The sequence below is a fragment of the Propithecus coquereli genome, unplaced genomic scaffold (genome assembly GCF_000956105.1).
Source record: "Propithecus coquereli isolate 6110/MARCELLA unplaced genomic scaffold, Pcoq_1.0 Scaffold94, whole genome shotgun sequence".
Taxonomy (NCBI): Eukaryota; Metazoa; Chordata; class Mammalia; order Primates; family Indriidae; genus Propithecus; species Propithecus coquereli.
In genome coordinates, this window is record NW_012155729.1 from 5,399,040 (window position 1) to 5,403,908 (window position 4,869).

General features: G+C 35.8%; 1 protein-coding gene across 4 annotated transcripts in view; it reads right to left on the reverse strand.

The window, feature by feature from the left end:
* ESRRG (estrogen-related receptor gamma) overlaps positions 1-4,869 on the reverse strand; it is a 562,217-nt gene that overhangs the window by 152,474 nt on the left and 404,874 nt on the right. The gene's annotated exons all lie outside the window — the stretch shown is intronic.

Sequence of the window (4,869 nt, forward strand, 5' to 3'; positions counted from 1 at the left end):
CCCACCTCAGCCTCCCAGAGTGCTAGGGTTACAGGCGTGAGCCACCACACCCGGCCACTTTTTTTTTTTTTTTAATAGAGTTTCAGTTACTGTACAATTGATGTGCTTCTGTAAAGTTTGGAAAGCGCCCTGAAGGCCATCAACATTGCCAAAGGGTAAGAAATTTTACATGAACTTGGGTTAATCCAGCTAGTCAAGCTCACAGTGTTTCCTGCTAACCATGGTCACACCCTCTGTCTACGGTTAGAACTCTTGGTCTTCCCAGGAACCTAACAAGCTAAGTTCTATCTTCAGTCTCATGTTTACAAATGAATAGACTGAAGCAAGTAAGTCTCAGAGAAGTTCTATAACTTGCCCCAAGTCTAGGAGGTGGAAAAGCCAGGATTTGAGTTTAGGTTCAGCTGACCCTAAAGCTTGACCCTTACTGTCTTTAGCCAAAATAACTAATGTTGATCTGGTCCTTGCTCTAGGCCATATGGTATGCTAAGCACTTATAAAGTACCTTATTGGATATTCACAATACTATTTGCAAATATGATTATTGGTACCATCATTTTACAGATGATGAAATGAGAGATAAGAAAAGTTAGGTAACAGTTTTTTTAAAAAGGCAAAGTAAAAAGCACACTTTCTTGGCATAAAATAACCAACTGCCCCTCTGCGTTGCCTTGATTCGTCTACACTTTAGCACGCAGGCTGGCCTCGCTGGAAAATATAATGATGTGCATAAATATGAGTCTTTTGCTCATCTGCAAGAGTGAAACAAAAATGCCTGAGTTGCCAAGGTGAAACTCATTGTGCCAATAAACATCAAAACACCCTTCAATCCTTTGATCAGTGAATTCTATACCTAAATAAAATAATTATTGCTTTCATAAAATGTCTCCGTTTGCTAGTGACAGAGAACAAACTGAACCAGCATGTCCTGCAATAGCCTTTAAATAACCAAGGAGAGAGATCAAAATAAAAATAAATCTTGACCAGATTTATAGGTACACCTTGATTAGTTCTTGTTTTCTCCTTCAAATAAGCAATACCTGAAAAAAATGAAAAGGGAATGTTGAGACCAGATATCATGTAATAGATGGGTTTTCTCTGACATACAGTATGGTATAATGCCGAAAAAATAATGCTGGCCCATCATTCCTGATGCTCACCAGCTAAGTAGAGCAGAGAGAAAGACAAAGGGGATTTTTCAGGATGCTGAATGGTACCAACACTTGGATTTGAACAAATTATCATTTGTTTAACTGTACTTCTCGAAGTTTTGTTATGGTGCAGCATTTTGTTGACTTCTCTAAAGACAACTGTTTTGTTGCCTCAACTGGTAATAATTTTTTGATTCAAAAATTCTAATGTTAAAAAATCAAATGTGGTTCATTTGGAATAATTCTGTTGCTGGCTAATGAAAAAGCATATCTTGTAAGAATTTAAATGTGCATGATACACAGCAACTGCAAACTGTTTACCCACGAAGCCAACAACACTTCCCTTTCCCACTGTCACCAACACTAAGATATCTTCCCAAAGTGAAATGCCTCAATTAGCAGAAATATCAGTCAGTAAAGCTAAGGACTTATTTTCTTAAAAGAGTAAAATTCTCACTTTTCTCTAAACTACCTCTTTAATGAAAACCTCTTCATCTCCCTTAGGCAACACTTTATCTATGATGGATTTGGCTAGCTGAATAAAAATACCTGTTAAAGGAAAGACGGTTCCCATCAAAGCTGCTGAAATCTGATTTCATTTCAGATTCTAGAACTAATGCTGTTTTTTGTTTAAATAGATTTTGTCTGTCAATTTCCAGACCTGCTGTGCCATCAGCCTGTATGGACTGCTGTGGTCAACACGGGGGTTGTAGCAGCAAATTTTATTATGGACTGGTAATTGAATTGAACAGGTTTACATTTGAATAGATTTACTACATCATGATCTCTGACATACTGCATGGGACTGAAATCCCTCTCCATCCATAAAGATACATTTAAGACGGTATCATTCTCTCCAGGCTCAGAAAGCAAGTCTTGAGCCAAGGAGATGGCCAAACATAATTGTGCATTTATATGCAAGATGTAATGCAATATTTTACTGTATTTTTTAAGTATAAAAGAAAAAGAATATTCCATATTTACTCACAACCATCCCATCCTTTCTATTCGAGGGGGATGGTGCTTTAGAGAACTGATATTTTGTCATCAAAGTGGGCATTAGGAAGTAAAGGAAAACAAATTATTATTTGAGTGTATCAGCACTCAAATAGCAGCGATTCCCTTGAAAACAGATCCTCTAAAGGCTTGATAACAGCAACTGAAGAGGTGTGAATTATAGATAAGCACCTTCCCATTTGCTATCACCAACAATGTTTAATTAAACACAGTTCACACCTCTTCATTCACTCTTACCACCCTTCAGGACTGCTCTTGCTAGAAACCACAATGGGAAAAATTATTCAGGGGAAAAAAGTTTTTCTTCTTCCTCCTTAAACCTGGAAGGGCAAACAGTTGAGCAAATTATAGTAGTAATAAAATCAAACTAATCAAAAATTACCTTTGTGTCTCCATGTTCTTTAGTTTTGGAAAATAAAATATAAACATAGGACAATACAAAGTGTTCACTGATATATTATTTTTAGAATATTTTTAAAGAATTGATTTGCTTTTTGAAAATAACAATTCCTCAATTTTCAAGGTTTAAAATCACTCTTAATCGAGCCTTTTTAAATGGGAGCATAAGTTTAGTTTGAGTCTGTACAGCCCAATTAAGTGGCAATATTAAGTATAATTAAGCCCAAAAATTGACTGTCAACCATTTATCATTACACTCTGAAATATGTTTTGCTTGTTACTCTGCTATAGGGTTTAAAGCAATGGCTAAGATAAAGTGTTCCACGTCTTAAAAGTAAGCTACCACCATCATCCTAACTAGAAGGAAAGGTTTTTGTCTTGTGGGTTGGGTCATTGTTGTTGGGTTTTTATTTATATGTTTTCCACTAGCAAAACTATTCTTTTGGTAATGTCGTATATGTTTTCGCTTGCAAGAACAACCATATCTTTATTTCTCACTATTGTATCACCAGAGCCTGGAACAGTGCTTGGCCTGTGGGAGGACCTTAATAAGTATTTAGCAAATGGATTATAAATGTAAAACAGGTTAACTATGAAAAATCCTAACAGTGCCGAAGGCTATATGGTAAAAAGTACCCCATCCTCATTTTTATTCACCAGCATGACACTGTCACCAATCTTTAGGTATCCTTCCTTCCACTTCTCCATGCATGTACCATCAGTGTGTGTCTACTTTCTACCATTCCTTCTCCTTTCCCTCTCTCTCTCTCTCTCTGTGTACATACATATATACACACACACTATATATGTATATTCAATTTATATACATACATAAAAATTGACTCATACTGCTAGAAAACTTGCTTTTTATATACATTGTTATTTGGCAATGTATCTTGGTCATCTTTTCATAAAGCTTTATTATATACTTTTTTGTTTATAGCTCCTTCTCAAGAGAAGAGCAAAGGTGAAGACTAGGAGAAGAATTTTGAGAGGGTCTTCTTTGTTCCTAATGGACAAGTAAAAGACCCAGAAATACAGCATGAATTCCATGGATCTGAATATAATCCAATCCTCTCATCTTCTTATAACGTTTTGTTCACAGTAAAAATCTTGGAATAAGAACCAGGAAAAATTCTGAGACCTGTTAATGCCACACACCCATTGAAACCCTGGTTCATTCTTGGCAAATTAGATTTAGAAGTTAAAGAATAGGGTATCTCCAGTAACAACAAAATATACAAACTAATAGGGCAAGCCCCAGGAGCAAAGCATATTTCTATAATGCAACAAATGCTACACATTTAAATATTTAATTGAATTTTCTACCTAATTTTGATAGCCATCTTTTCGTTACTTTATAAAACTGCATTTATTTTAAACTCTGATGAATTTTCCGAAGAGAAGGAAACAAAAATATAAATATATTATGTAAAATGCACATTTACAGAAACATACATGTACAGAAATACGTGTATTTTTAGTTTAAAAAAACTAAAACCAAAAAAAACAATTTTTCTGTATCTTCAAGCTAAAATGTTAGTTTCACTAGAAATGCTGAAATATACAAATATTTCAGGACTTTTGACACGTGTGGAATAGTTGAGTGACATCTAGAATGGATGGGTTCAGTTCCTGGCTCCACCAGTTATTAACTGGGTGAGCTTAAGCAATTTGTTTAGCACAGAATACACGTTCACTGTTATTATTTTGTGTTTGTTGTTGTCCCCTACTGAAAGCAAATGGAAAGCAATTTTAATATCATATGCAGATTCTTTATAATAGAAAATATGTCTGAAAGATAAGGTTGGAAAAGAATAAAGAATGCTTTAAACCCAAGATTAATTAAAAAAAAAAAAAACCAACTCTCTGTGAACCAAGCAATGAGAAGAAAAACAAAAAGTCCATGACAGTAGCCTCTTGGTTTGTCTTCATCCTTTACCTCCTGCAAATTGTAAAGATAAAAAGACCAGAACTGTCAAGCATACCTGGTAGATTTAGCTGCACATCAGATGTGTCCTGCCTTGTCCCTTCCTGTCAATGTGAAGCAGTTAGCCACAAGACATCAGAAAGTTCAGGTGTAAAGAAGAAGTTATTCTGCCATCAGACTCAAGGTACTTACTGTTACCCTATTTTTTTCTGGTTTCTCTAAAATTGGTGTAATTCGTGTGCACAGAGAGAAGTAAAACTCAGTGGAAATCAACCAGTGGGGGAGAGGGGAGGCGGGGAGCGGCAAAAATCTCCCTCATGTCGACTATGAACACTATTTGGGTGATGGGCACACCTACAGCCGCGACTCAAGCAT